We start from the raw sequence: 16,088 nt of genomic DNA on the forward strand, positions 1-16,088 counted from the left end.
TGTAGCTGTATGTACTGTCTGTACCGTCTGTAGCTGTATGTACTGACTATAGCTGTCTGTAGCTGTCTGTAGCTGTCTGTAGCTGTATGTACTGTCTGTACCGTCTGTAGCTGTCTGTAGCTGTATGTACTGTCTGTACCGTCTGTAGCTGTCTGTACTGTCTATAGCTGTATGTACTGTCTGTAGCTGTCTGTACCGTCTGTAGCTGTATGTACTGTCTGTACCGTCTGTAGCTGTCTGTACTGTCTATAGCTGTCTGTAGCTGTATGTACTGTCTGTACCGTCTGTAGCTGTATGTACTGTCTATAGCTGTATGTACTGTCTGTAGCTGTATGTACTGTCTGTACCGTCTGTAGCTGTATGTACTGTCTGTACCGTCTGTAGCTGTCTGTACTGTCTATAGCTGTCTGTAGCTGTATGTACTGTCTGTACCGTCTGTAGCTGTATGTACTGTCTGTAGCTGTCTGTACTGTCTATAGCCGTCTGTAGCTGTATGTACTGTCTATAGCTGTCTGTAGCTGTATGTACTGTCTGTAGCTGTCTGTACTGTCTATAGCCGTCTGTAGCTGTATGTACTGTCTGTACCGTCTGTAGCTGTATGTACTGTCTGTACCGTCTGTAGCTGTATGTACTGACTATAGCCGTCTGTAGCTGTATGTACTGTCTGTACCGTCTGTAGCTGTATGTACTGACTATAGCCGTCTGTAGCTGTATGTACTGTCTGTAGCTGTATGTACTGACTGTAGCTGTATGTACTGTATGTACTGTCTGTAGCTGTCTGTACTGTATGTACTGTCTGTACTGTCTGTAGCTGTATGTACTGACTGTAGCTGTATGTACTGACTGTAGCTGTATGTACTGTATGTACTGTCTGTAGCTGTCTGTACTGTATGTACTGTCTGTAGCTGTATGTACTGTATGTACTGTCTGTAGCTGTCTGTAGCTGTATGTACTGTCTGTACCGTCTGTAGCTGTATGTACTGTCTGTACCGTCTGTAGCTGTATGTACTGACTCCTCTATAGTTGTCATCAGACATATCTGCCATGTCACCACTTTCGCTGCATGGCAACATACAAACACAGACAGGAGTTAGCTGTTACACACACACACACACACACACACACACACACACACACGCACACACACACGCACACACACACTCACAGAGAGAGAAAAAGAGAGAAAGAAAGAGAGGGACAGAGAAAGGCTATAAGCTGTTATAATGTTCCCCTGTCTGATCCGCGGTTCTAACCACAGACTACTGCTGTGACCCGTGAGGAGCTGCCAACATTTGGCCACTTGGGCAACGATGCTGCGTAAAAGGACAGCCTCGTTAGAGACCATATTACTTTGACTTTCACTTATGTCATTACAATGAACAACAGTTAAGTCGCAGACAGACGGGGTTGAAACAGGACCGGGTAATATAATAGGTTACCTGAGTTGTGTTGTTGACTCGCGGGTTCCAGGTGAAACAGAAGCCGATCTCGCTGCTGCGTGTTACAGGATGAAACACCTTTTAAGCGCTTCAACTACACACACACACACTCCCTCACTACAATACACACTCCAACTACACACACACACACACACTCCAATACACACAACACCGCTTGTTGTCCTCGCAGTGCGTCGTCTGTCCGTTTCCAAATAGGTATCCCCCAGCTCCGGTGCTGCGCACAACTTTCCCCTGACAGGAGTGCACCGTGCGTCTTCTTTTCACAAGTGCAGTAGTTCCCAGCACCGTGCGTCTTATTCTGTTTTATATCTGGTGCTCCTCTGCTGAAGGTGCCGACCGAGCCGCCGTAGAAGTGTGGCTGGATAAATGAATGACCGATACAACTTTATTAACAAGTCTCTAGACCTCATCTCATGCTGATGAAGAGGTCTGTTGCCCGTCTGTGGTGAGCTCCTCCGCTGCTGCTCGCGCTGTCATGCTGGATTGGTTTGTGCTGTGCCGCGCGCTCTGTGGTGTGTGTGTGTGTGTGTGTGTGTTTGTGTGTGTTGAGGTCCCTGGAGTATTTTTCTATTATCCCGGGTTGTCTTTGATCAGAACAACGTTCAGAGCGCGAGCAGAACCGAACAGAGACGTCATATTTACACCGGATCAGCAAGGAGCCCTGGCCCCGGTCGCCCTATGCCGTTCACCCAGTCCTCTCGTTTTGGAAAACTTTTATGTTCCTCTCACTTCTCTTTTCCTGATCTTTTTCGATATTGCTGAGAATTATAAATTAGTACCCTAATATAGTAGGGAAAAAACGTGTTCCCGTCCTTCAACCATGTCCCCGCATGGGACAGGAGCAGCGCTAGGGTTAACAGATTGTATAAAGCCTGCTCCCGCGAGGATCCTCCCCTATCGATTTCCGTTTCACTCACATCTTGTCCGCCAGAGGACAGGAATTCACAGACATTAATATGATTTACAGGAGCAGGGTGGATTGTGTAGTTCTGGACACACACACACACACACACACACACACACACACAAGCTCTCTCACGTAAACTTTCACACACAACTGTGTGCTCCGTTCAGACCGTACCAAGGAGCACGCGCATTCAGGCCTCTCCTCGAACTGTACGCCCAATAATGCTTTCGTTTACTTAATCTGAACACCACTCCCCATATAGAGAAATCAACATAATCTATCCTCTCCTCCTATTTTCGGCCTGAGTCGGGGGTTGTGTGTGTGCGTGCGTGCACGCGTGTGGTTTTGGGGTAGGCTATTAGTTGCCCTCGAGGCGGCTAATGTTAATCGGGATTATGTCTCGCTCGCGCTGGAACTATTATTAAACTTGTGCTGATTAATCAGGAAGATCACGAGGGACAGACAACAGCTCACCTCGATCTCAGCTCAACCAGGGGCTCAACACTGCCACTCAGCAAAAATAGCCTAGACTCGTTCAAATTATTATTCAATATATCATTCCTTATATGATATATGATATATCTCTTCTCTCGAATAATTTTACGCACTCATGAGAACTAGGCTGAGGTTTATTTCTGAACGTTTGGCGACACTAGCCGAGCCTACTACGTATATGGGGACAGATCACGAGGACATATTCTTACTTTTTGTTGAATATTCATTGAGCTGTATTCAGCACCTGCTCAGAACCTCTGAATGTAACCTGTTTCTATCTGGCCCACCCCTGGATGGACGTATGCCCCGGGGCGGGTACCGAAGACAACGAACTGCGCAGCTGTGCCATCTATATCGTTTTTGTAATGACATTTGCACTAATAGGTTGACTACTAACTTGTCCATGGTTTAATTGTGTAAAGTAATTTAGCTTGTTCGATATTTTAATGCAAGTGACTGCAGACACTGATCTACATCACCTTGCCTCATAACTACTACTGTATTATTTGTAGATTTACAGTGCACGCCCAATTTTTCAGTTTTTGATTTGTTAAAAAAGTTTGAAATATCCAATAAATGTCGTTCCACTTCATGATTGTGTCCCACTTGTTGTTGATTCTTCACAAAAAAATACAGTTTTATATATTTATGTTTGAAGCCTGAAATGTGGCAAAAGGTCGCAAAGTTCAAGGGGGCCGAATACTTTCGCAAGGCACTTTAAGTCAGACACTCATGGTTTACCCAAAATGCAATGTTCTTAATGAACTCTTTTCTGATTAGCTAATTCTTTAACAATGTTGCTCCGTGGCTCTCCATGGGCCTCATGTCATGTTCTTTCTCTGGTTCTACAGACGAGGATGGGCCTCATGTCATGCTGTTTCTCAGGTTCTACAGATGAGGATGGGCCATGTCATGCTGTTTCTCAGGTTCTACAGACGAGGATGGGCCATGTCATACTGTTTCTCAGGTTCTACAGACGAGGATGGGCCTCATGTCATGTTCTTTCTCAGGTTCTACAGATGAGGATGTGCCTCATGTCATGTTCTTTCTCAGGTTCTACAGACGAGGATGGGCCATGTCATACTGTTTCTCAGGTTCTACAGACGAGGATGGGCCTCATGTCATGTTGTTTAATTAATGTTGGCTAGTACCTATGAGTTTATGGCACCCACAGCCTCTCTAGCTGAACTAACACACAACAACAGGATTAAACACAATCTACTGGTCCCTAAACACAACATCCTGACCTGGTCTCACACATGCACGAACAAAACACACACACATCCATACACAAACACACACGCACATGCATGCACATGCAAGCACACACGCATGAACACGCACACACGCATGTATGACTAAACTCAGCAAAAAAAGAATTGTCCTCTCACTGTCAACTGCATTTATTTTCAGCAAACTTAACGTGTAAATATTCGTATGAAAATAATTTTATTTATTTAACTAGGCAAGGAAGTTAAGAACAAACTCTTATTTTCAATGACGGTCTAGGAACAGTGGGTTTTAACTGCCTGTTCAGGGGCAGAACGACAGACCTTGTCAGCTCGGGGATATGAACTTGCAACCTTTCAGTTACTAGTCCAACACTCTAACCACTAGGCTACCCTGCCGCCTCTAAACTCTAACCACTAGGCTACCCTGCCGCCTCTACACTCTAACCACTAGGCTACCTGCCACCTCTACACTCTAACCACTAGGCTACCCTGCCACCCCTACACTCTAACCACTAGGCTACCCTGCCACCCCTACACTCTAACCACTAGGCTACCCTGCCACCCCTACACTCTAACCACTAGGCTACCTGCCACCTCTACACTCTAACCACTAGGCTACCCTGCCTCCCCTACACTCTAACCACTAGGCTACCTGCCGCCTCTACACTCTAACCACTAGGCTACCCTGCCGCCTCTACACTCTAACCACTAGGCTACCCTGCCGCCTCTACACTCTAACCACTAGGCTACCCTGCCCCCTCTACACTCTAACCACTAGGCTACCCTGCCACCTCTACACTCGAACCACTAGGCTACCCTGCCGCCTCTACACTCTAACCACTAGGCTACCCTGCCTCCTCTACACTCTAACCACTAGGCTACCCTGCCTCCTCTACACTCTAACCACTAGGCTACCCTGCCGCCTCTACACTCTAACCACTAGGCTACCCTGCCTCCTCTACACTCTAACCACTAGGCTACCCTGCCGCCTCTACACTCTAACCACTAGGCTACACTGCCTCCTCTACACTCTAACCACTAGGCTACCCTGCCGCCTCTACACTCTAACCACTAGGCTACCTGCCACCTCTACACTCTAACCACTAGGCTACCCTGCCTCCTCTACACTCTAACCACTAGGCTACCTGCCACCTCTACACTCTAACCACTAGGCTACCCTGCCGCCTCTACACTCTAACCACTAGGCTACCCTGCCGCCTCTACACTCTAACCACTAGTCTACCCTGCCGCCTCTACACTCTAACCACTAGGCTACCTGCCACCTCTACACTCTAACCACTAGGCTACCTGCCACCTCTACACTCTAACCACTAGGCTACCCTGCCACCTCTACACTCTAACCACTAGGCTACCCTGCCGCCCCAACAGGCTTCAACAACTGAGACATGAAATTAACAAGTTCCACAGACATTTTTATTTTATTTTTTATTTATTTTATTTCACCTTTATTTAACCAGGTAGGCTAGTTGAGAACACCTTTATTTAACCAGGTAGGCTAGTTGAGAACACCTTTATTTAACCAGGTAGGCTAGTTGAGAACACCTTTATTTAACCAGGTAGGCCAGTTGAGAACAAGTTCTCATTTGCAACTGCGACCTGGCCATGATAAAGCATAGCAGTGTGAACAGACAACACAGGAGTAAACAATTAACAAGTCAATAACACAGTAGAAAAAAAGAGAGTCTATATACATTGTGTGCAAAAGGCATGAGGAGGTAGGCGGATAATTACAATTTTGCAGATTAACACTGGAGTGATAAATGATCAGATGGTCATGTACAGGTAGAGATATTGTGACTAATAGAAATTGAATAATGTGTCCTTGAACAAAGGGGGATCAAAATCAAAAGTAACAGTCAGTATCTGGTGTGGCCACCAGCTGCATTAAGTACTGCAGTGCATCTCCTCCTCATGGACTGCTCCAGATTTGGCAGTTCTTGCTGTGAGATGTTACCCCACTCTTCCACCAAGGCACCTGCAAGTTCCCGGACATTTCTGGGGGGAATGGCCCTAGCCCTCACCCTCCGATCCGACAGGTCCCAGACGAGCTCAATGGCATTGAGATCCGGGCTATTTGCTGGCCATGGCAGAACACTGACATATCTGTCTTGCAGGAAATCATGCACAGAACGAGCAGTATGGCTGGTGGCATTGTCATGCTGGAGGGTCATGTCAGGATGAGCCTGCAGGAAGGGTACCACATGAGGGAGGAGGATGTCTTCCCTGTAACGCACAGCGTTGAGATTCCCTGCAATGACAACAAGCTCAGTTTGATGATGCTGTGACACACTGCCCCAGACCATGACGGACCCTCCACCTCCAAATTGATCCCGCTCCAGAGTACAGGCCTCGGTGTAACGCTCATTCCTTCTACGATAAACGCGAATCCGACCATCAGTGAGACAAAACCGCGACTCGTCAAGTGAAGAGTACTTTTTGCCAGTTCTGTCTGGTCCAGCGACTGTGGGTTTGTGCCCATAGGTGACGTTATTGCTGATGATGTCTGGTGAGGACTTGCCTTACAACAGGCCTACAAGCCCTCAGTCCAGCATCTCTCAGCCTATTGCGGACAGTCTGAGCACTGATGGAGGGATTGTGCGTTCCTGGTGTAACTCTGGCAGTTGTTGTTACCATCCTGTACCTGTCCCGCAGGTGTAATGTTCGGATGTACCGATCCTGTACAGATGTTGTTACACGTGGTCTGCCACTGCGAGGACGATCAGCTGTCCGTCCTGTCTCCCTGTAGTGCTGTCTTAAGCGTCTCACAGTAAGGATATTGCAATGTATTGCACTGGCCACATTTGCAGTCCTCATGCCTCCTTGCAGCATGCCTAAGGCACATTCACACAGATGAGCAGGGACCCTGGGCATCTTTCTTTTGGTGTTTTTCAGAGTCAGTAGAAAGGCCTCTTTAGTGTCCTAAGTTTTCATAACTGTGACCTTAATTGCCTACTGTCTGTAAGCTGTTAGTGTCGTAACAACCGTTCCGCAGGTTCATGTTTATTAATTGTTTATGGGTCATTGAACAAGCATGGGAAACAGTGTTTAAACCCTTTAGAATGAAGATCTGTGACGTTATTTGGATTTTTACGAATTATCTTTGAAAGACAGGGACCTGAAAAAGGAAAGTTCCTTTACATATACAAAAGGGACGTTTATTTTTTTGCTGAGTTTACAAACATGTACAAATCACTCATCAACAATCTGATTTAGAGTGTGTGTGTGGGCAGTGGTGTGAAGTACTTAAGTAAAAAATACTTTAAAGTAGTACTTAAATCATATTTGGGGGGGGTATCTGTACTTTACTTTACTATTTATATTTTTTAACAACTTTTACTTTTATTTCACTAAATTCCAAAAGAAAATATTGTATTTTTTACTCCATACATTTTCCTTGACACCCAAAAGTACAAATAGACCCATTCACACACTTCTCAACCAAACATCCATGGTCATCCCTACTGCCTCTGATCTGGCAGACTCACTAAACCGACGTGCTTTGTTTGTAATTTATGTCTGAGTGTTGGAGTGTGTCCTTGGCTTTTACGTAAATAAAATAAAAACACGAAAAGGTGCCATCTGGTTTTAGGAACATAAGGAACTCGAAATGATTCATACTTTTATATTAAGTATATTTTAAACCAAATACTTTTAGACTTTTACTCAAGTAGATTTTTACTGGCTGCCTTTCTCTTTTAACTTGAGTCATTTTCTGTTAATGTATCATTACGTTACTCAAGTAGATTTTTACTGGCTGCCTTTCTCTTTTAACTTGAGTCATTTTCTGTTAATGTATCATTATGTTACTCAAGTCATCTGGGTTCTTCTTCCACCACTGTGTGGGTGTCTGGATTGGAGCGTTGACTCAAGCACATCGGAGATATTATAGCTTCTGATTAACTTTTTTTCCAGTCAATTAACTTTGTCTTCTTAAGCTAACAATACCTAGAGCCTGAAGCAGCCATGTCCACGCCCTGCATGTAACACATCTTAACCCTATCCTATCCTCCCCACTAGCTCTACACATATAACACATCTTAACCCTATCCTATCATCCCCACTAGCTCTACACATAACACATCTTAACCCTATCCTATCCTCTCCACTAGCTCTACACATATAACACATCTTAACCCTATCCTATCCTCCCCACTAGCTCTACATATAACACATCTTAACCCTATCCTATCCTCCCCACTAGCTCTACACAGCAGAAAGACAAGGAATGAAGGATAATTAGCCAAATGAGACACACACAAACACACACACACACACACACACACACACACACACACACACACACACACACAATAGGTTTGACAGCATGTATAGATAGATGTGTGTGTGAATTGGGTTGGACAGGGAATCCTCTCTAAGCCGCCTACTTGTGGCCTTAGTCTGCTTTTCATGACACACACACACACGCGCGCACACACACACACACACACACACACACACAATCCTCAATCTCCTGATTGTCTTGTCACGTTACCTTGTTAATCTCGTCTTATGCCACTTCTTTAATCAGCCTGACCTGTCCTGGTAATGATACCAATGTCACTAACTGAATGGTTCTGATACTAATATCACTGACTGACTGGTTCTGATACTAATATCACTGACTGACTGGTTCTGATACTAATATCTCTGACTGACTGGTTCTGATACTAATGTCACTGATTGACTGGTTCTGATACTAATATCACTGATTGACTGGTTCTGATACTAATATCACTGACTGACTGGTTCTGATACTAATATCACTGATTGACTGGTTCTGATACTAATATCACTGATTGACTGGTTCTGATACTAATATCACTGAATGACTGGTTCTGATACTAATATCACTGATTGACTGGTTCTGATACTAATTTCACTGTCTGGCCCTCTCTCCCCATCTTTTTGGTAAATCTGACCACGACTCCATTTAGCTCCTCCCTGCCTACAAACAAAGCCTCAAGAGAGAAGTTATAGTGGTCAGGTCTGTACAGCGTTGGTCCGACCAATCAGCATCCATGCTCCAGGACTGTTTTTGATCACGTGGACTTGAATATGTTCCGGGTCGACTCTGGGGGTAACATCAACGAATATGCCGACTCAGTCACCGGACTCATCAAAAAATGCTTAAGATGATGTGATACCTGTATGATTAAACAGCACAAATACGACCTACGAACCTACGCAGATCGATCAAGATGGTGAAACACAAGTACAGGGACAAAGTTAAGGAGCAATTCAGAGGGTCGGACACGAGGCGTATGTGGTAGGGGCTCCTAACAATCACGGATTCCAAAAAGAAGGCCAGCCACGTTGCGGACACCAACCCTGCCCTACTGGACGAAATAAACACAATCCGTACAACGACGACTTTTTAAAATTTTGTTTATTTTATTTTACCTTTATTTAACCAGGCAAGTCAGTTTAAGAACAAATTATTATTTCCAATGACGGCCTAGGAACTCTGAGCAGCCGAGGAGGACAACAAGGGCTATTTACTTATGGTCTCCACGGAGGATGTATGTAAGTCATTCAAACTTGTTAACCCTCACAAAGCTGCCGGCCCAGACGTCGTCCCTAGCCGCGCCCTCAGAGCATGTGCAGACCAGCTGGCTGTTGTGTTTTTGGACATTTTTAATCTCTCTCTAGCTCAGGCCATTATCCCCACCTCCTTTAAGATGTCCACTATCATCCCAGTGTCCAAGAAGGGGAAAGTAACTGAACTGAATGACTACCGTCCCGTAGCAAGCATTCACTTGCTTCAAGAGGCTGGTCAAATGTCATATAACCTCCTCCCTCCCGACACACTCGACCCTCTCCAATTCGCCTACCACCCTGATAGATCCTCTGCTCCCCAGTGTCCCTTCTCCCCCTGTGTCCCTGCTCCCCCTGTGTCCCTGCTCCCCAGTGTCCCTGCTCCCCATGTGTCCCTGCTCCCCCTGTGTCCCTGCTCCCCATGTGTCCCTGCTCCCCCTGTGTCCCTGCTCCCCAGTGTCCCTGCTCCCCATGTGTCCCTGCTCCCCCTGTGTCCCTGCTCCCCAGTGTCCCTGCTCCCTCTGTGTCCCTGCTCCCTCTGTCCCTGCTCCCCAGTGTGCCTGCTCCCCCTGTCCCTGTTCCCGAGTGTCCCTGCTCTCCCTGTCCCTGCTCCCCAGTGTCCCTACTCCCCCTGTCCCTGCGCCCCAGTGTCCCTGCTCCCCCTGTCCCTGCTCCCCAGTGTCCCTGCTCCCCAGTGTCCCTGCTCCCCCTGTTCCTGCTCCCCCTGTCCCTGCTCCCCCTGTGTTCCTGCTCCCCAGTGTCCCTGCTCCCCCTGTGTCCCTGCTCCCTCTGTCCCTGCTCCCCAGTGTCCCTGCTCCCCCTGTCCCTGCTCCCGAGTGTCCCTGCTCCCCCTGTCCCTGCTCCCCCCTGTCCCTGCTCCCCCCTGTCCCTGCTCCCCCCTGTCCCTGCCCCCCCTGTGTCCCTGCTCCCCCTGTCCCTGCTCCCCAGTGTCCCTGCTCCCCCTGTCCCTGCCCCCCCTGTCCCTGCCCCCCCTGTGTCCCTGCTCCCCCTGTCCCTGCTCCCCCCTGTCTCTGCTCCCCCTGTCCCTGCTCCCCCTGTCCCTGCTCTCCCCCTGTCCCTGCTCCCCCTGTGTCCCTGCTCCCTGTGTCCCTGCTCCCTGTGTTCCTGCTCCCCCTGTCCCTGCGCCCCAGTGTCCCTGCGCCCCAGTGTCCCTGCTCCCCCCTGTCCCTGCCCCCCCATGTCCCTGCTCCCCCCTGTCTCTGCTCCCCCTGTCTCTGCTCCCCCTGTCCCTGCTCCCCCTGTCCCTGCTCTGCCCCTGCTCCCCCTGTGTCCCTGCTCCCTGTGTCCCTGCTCCCTGTGTTCCTGCTCCCCCGTCCCTGCGTCCCAGTGTCCCTGCTCCCCCTGTGTCCCTGCTCCCCAGTGTCCCTGCTCCCCAGTGTCCCTGCTCCCCAGTGTCCCTTCTCCCCCTGTCCCTGCTCCCCAGTGTCCAAGCTCCCCCTGTACCTGCTCCCCTGTGTGAGTGTGTCATAGACATGAAATCCACTACCAGCTGCGTGTCCTGTACCCCCGATCCAATAATTCCTCAAAGACACCCACACACACTCAAGGAGCTAACGCATGTCTTCAGGTCTCAGGCAAGATTACTCATCATGGTAGCAATCACCTCCTGTAAATGTGTGTGTGTGTGTGTGTGTGTGTGTGTGTGTTTGTTTGTGTGTGTTTGCTTGTGTGTTTGTGTTTGCGTGTGTGTTTCTGTGTGTGTGTTTCTGTGTGTGTGTTTCTGTGTGTGTGTTTCTGCGTGTGTGTTTCTGCGTGTGTGTTTCTGTGTGTGTGTTTCTGTGTGTGTGTGTTTCTGTGTGTGTGTGTGTTTGTGTGTGTGTGTGTGTGTGTGTGTGTGTGTGTTTGTTTGTGTGTGTTTGCTTGTGTGTTTGTGTTTGCGTGTGTGTTTCTGTGTGTGTGTTTCTGTGTGTGTGTTTCTGCGTGTGTGTTTCTGTGTGTGTGTTTCTGTGTGTGTGTTTCTGTGTATATGTTGGAATTATAGTGTTTTAGTTGCTTTCATTCATCTATCCAATAGTTCTACCATCAAGTCCGTTAAAAAACAGGAAACCATCACATCACAGCCCACATGAAAGCCCCTCTCCCGCTACCCTTGCAAACCACCACCAAAACAGAGGAGGCTGGTGGGAGGTGCTACAGGAGGATGGGTTCATTGTAATGACTATAATGGAATAAATGGAACGGTATCAAACAAATTAAACATATGGAAACCACACATTTCACTCCGTCTTGTTTATTACATTACAGTCATTACAATGAACCTGTCCTCCCATAGCCTGTCCTCCCACCAGCCTCCTCTGCAGCAAATAGACCAGCTAACCCTCTACCCTCTCAGACCACCACCAAATAAACCAGCTAAACCTCTACCCTCTTAGACCACCACCAAATAAACCAGCTAAACCTCTACCCTCTCAGACCACCACCAAATAGACCAGCTAAACCTACCCTCTCAGACCACCACCAAATAAACCAGCTAAACCTCTACCCTCTCAGACCACCACCAAATAAACCAGCTAAACCTCTACCATCTCAGACCACCACCAAATAAACCAGCTAACCCTCTACCATCTCAGACCACCACCAAATAAACCAGCAAACCTCTGCCCTGTCAGACCATCACCCAGGCAATATCATGCTGAGAAAATATTTTGGCTCATGGCTGATGTGTTTATTCCCGTAAATTGACACACTAATGTCTGTGTGTGTGTGTGTGTGTGTGTGTGTGTGTGTGTGTGTGTGTGTGTGTGTGTGTGTGTGTGTGTGTGTGTGTGAACACTGTGTATGTACAGTGAGGACTGTGCAAAGAGATGACTCCAGATTCAAGTACAAATTTGACGTTTGTTGCAGGTCCACGGGACGTCGGGAGAAGCCGTCATGTCATCCACTACGGCCAAACAGATTCATTTTTAATAAACAAGATCCAGGAAATGAGATTGAACCCACAGTCTATGGAAATAAACTCTCTGATAAACCCAATGTGCCATCCGTCCACAATGAGTTAGCAAGGCCAGTCTTAATGAACTGCAAAACTTAACCATTGAGTTGTTTTTCTTAATCCTTTACGTTAACCAATTAGAATTAAAGCCTGAACTTAATTAACCCTATCCCAAACCTTAATCCTTAATTTAACCAATTGGAATTAATCCCTGAATTTAACCCTATGAGTTATTTCTGTTTTTAACCCTTTCCCAAACCTTAACCCTTAACTTAAAGGGATTCTCCAGTACTTTTGTATACTGAATCTCATTGGCTGGATCTCAAATTGCTAGGGGGTTGGACCACATGAGGGGGAAATTTGGGAAAAATGGCACAGCACAGCTTCCAGAAGACAGTAGCATTCAAACTAGGTATTTCAAGGCTTATTGGGATAAGGCAGTAATTCTACTCATAGATTATGCATGTACGATCTGCACATTGACACATCCAGCTCAAAGCGGAGGTTACAAAATCATGTTTTACAGTAACCAGACAGTGGGAGTGATCATGTTTTACAGTAACCAGACAGTGGGAGTGATCATGTTTTACAGTAACCAGACAGTGGGAGTGATCATGTTTTACAGTAACCAGACAGTGGGAGTGATCATGTTTTACAGTAACCAGACAGTGGGAGTGATCATGTTTTACAGTAACCAGACAGTGAGAGTGATCATGTTTTACAGTAACCAGACAGTGGGAGTGATCATGTTTTACAGTAACCAGACAGTGGGAGTGATCATGTTTTACAGTAACCAGACAGTGGAAGTGATCATGTTTTACAGTAACCAGAGAGTGGGAGTGATCATGTTTTACAGTAGTCAGACAGTGGGAGTGATCATGCTTTACAGTAGTCAGACAGTGGGAGTGATCATGTTTTATAGTAGTCAGACAGTGGGAGTGATCATGTTTTACAGTAGCCAGACAGTGGGAATGATCATGTTTTACAGTAGTCAGACAGTGGGAGTGATCATGTTTTACAGTAACCAGACAGTGGGAGTGATCATGTTTTACAGTAACCAGACAGTGGGAGTGATCATGTTTTACAGTAACCAGACAGTGAGAGTGATCATGTTTTACAGTAACCAGACAGTGGGAGTGATCATGTCATGTGAACCATGTAATTGCAGCATACTTCTGAGTAGAAGTTAATCTATACAGCGGGACGTTACAACAGCAGAGTAAATTATGTGAGGCTGATAACATGTTGGGACAGTGAGTTCATATAAATTGCTTTATTACTGCAGGAGATCAGTTGGTGTGCTTTTATATCTGCTCTCTTGCAACAAAGACGTGTGTGTGTGTGTGTGTGTGTGTGTGTGCGTGCGTGCGTGCGCGCGTGTGTGTGTGTGTGTGTGTGTGAGAGCGTGTGTGTGTGTGTGTGTGTGTGTGTATGTTTCGCTTCGTGACTGAGATATGCTGCGACTAAGCTCCGCTGGACCACAACACAACAGAACATTGCTTACCGAATGCAACTCACACTAGTTGTATTTCCCCAACACAACACAACACAACAGAACATTGCTTTCCAGTCGCCGATCCGACCATTATTATGAGCCCTTCTCCCGTCAGCAGCCTCCGGTGACTCACGCCAATGGCATTACCCAACACAACACAACAGAACAGAACAGAAAGTCGCATACCTAATGCAGCACCAACTGTATTCCCCAACAAAACACACATCAACACTGCTCCCCAACACAACCCACACCAGCACTGCTCCCCAACACAACCCACACCAGCACTGCTCCCCAACACAACCCACACCAGCACTGCTCCCCAACACAACCCACACCAGCACTGCTCCCCAACACAACCCACACCAGCACTGCTCCCCAACACAACCCACACCAGCACTGCTCCCCAACACAACCCACACCAGCACTGCTCCCCAACACAACCCACACCAGCACTGCTGACAGGACATGGAACCATATTCCTTGCATTCTGTAGTGCATTTTGATCAGAGCTGTATGTGGCATCGCCTTAGGGCTCTAGCCAAAAGGAGCATAATGAAATAGAGTGCCATTTTGGAGAGACAGAGGGTAGATAGAGCCTATCATGTAGTAAGCAAAAAAGTGTTAAACAAATCAAAATACATTCTAGATTATTCAAAGTAGCCACCACTTGCCTTCATGACAACTTTGCACACGCTTGGCATTCTCTCAACCGGCTTCACCTGGTATGCTTTTCCAACAATCTTAAAGGAGTTCCCACATATGCTGAGCGTTTGTTGAATGCTTTTCCTTCACTTTGTAGTCTAACTCATTCCAAACCATCTCAATTGTGATTGTGGTGGCCAGGTCATCTGATGCAGCACTCCATCAGTCTCCTTCTTGGTAAAATCCCTTACACAGTGGGTTGGGTCATTGTCCTGTTGAAAACCAAATGATAGTCCCAAAACCTCCTTGCCCTCCAGGACATCTACAGCACCCAATGACACAGGAAGGCCAAAAACATAGTCAAGAACAACAACCACCTGAGCCACTGCCTGTTCACCCCGCAATCAACCAGAAGGCGAGGTCAGTACAGGTGCATCAAAGCTGGGACCGAGAGACTGAAAAACAGCTTCTATCTCAAGGCCATCAGACTGTTAAATAGCCATCACTAGCACATTAGAGGCTTCTGCCTATTTACATAGACTTGAAATGACTGGCCACTTTAATGAATCACATTAATAATGTTTACATATTTTGCTTTACTCATCTCATATGTATATACTGTATTATATTATATTCTACTGTATTTTAGTGTATGCATTACTCATCTCATATGTATATACTGTATCATATTATATTCTACTATATCTTAGTCTATGTATTACTCATCTCATATGTATATACTGTATTATATTATATTCTACTCTATCTTAGTCTATGCCGCTCTGACATTGCTCGTCCAAATATTTATATATTCTTAATTCCATTCCTGTACTTAGATTTGTGTGTATTGTATGTATTGTTGTGAAATTGTTAGATATTACTTGTTAGGTATAACTGCACTGTTGGAGCTAGAAACACAAGCATTTCGGTACACCCGCAATAAATTCTGCTAAACATGTGTATGTGACCAATAACATTTTATTTGATTTGACCAGATTGGATGACTTATCACTGCAGAATGCTGTGGTAGCCATGCTGGTTAAGTGTGCCTTGAATTCTAAATAAATAACCAACAGTGTCACCAACGAAGCACCACTACACCATCACACCTCCTCCTCCATGCTTCATGGTGGGAACCACACATGCGGACATCATCTATTCACCTACTCTGCGTCTCAGAAGGACATAGCGGTTAGAACCAAAAATCTAACATTTGGACTCATCAGACCAAAGGACAGGTTTTCACCGGTCTAATGTCCATTGCTCATGTTTCTTGGCCCAAACAAGTCTCTTCATCTTATTGGTGTCCTTTAGTAATGGTTTCTTTGCAGCAATTAGACCATGA

At 46.4% G+C, this 16,088-nt stretch overlaps 1 protein-coding gene across 1 annotated transcript in view; it reads right to left on the reverse strand.

Annotated features, from left to right (window-relative positions):
• The window catches only part of LOC110505921 (ALK and LTK ligand 2), a 26,565-nt gene extending 24,073 nt beyond the window's left edge, over positions 1-2,492 (reverse strand). Inside the window, exon 1 of the mRNA XM_036962979.1 lies at positions 1,440-2,492. The gene's annotated coding sequence lies outside the window, so the exon portion shown is untranslated. The remainder of the gene's footprint in view (positions 1-1,439) is intronic.
• Positions 2,493-16,088: the final 13,596 nt, after the last annotated feature.

This window comes from Oncorhynchus mykiss, chromosome 25 (assembly GCF_013265735.2).
Source record: "Oncorhynchus mykiss isolate Arlee chromosome 25, USDA_OmykA_1.1, whole genome shotgun sequence".
Lineage (NCBI taxonomy): Eukaryota > Metazoa > Chordata > Actinopteri > Salmoniformes > Salmonidae > Oncorhynchus > Oncorhynchus mykiss.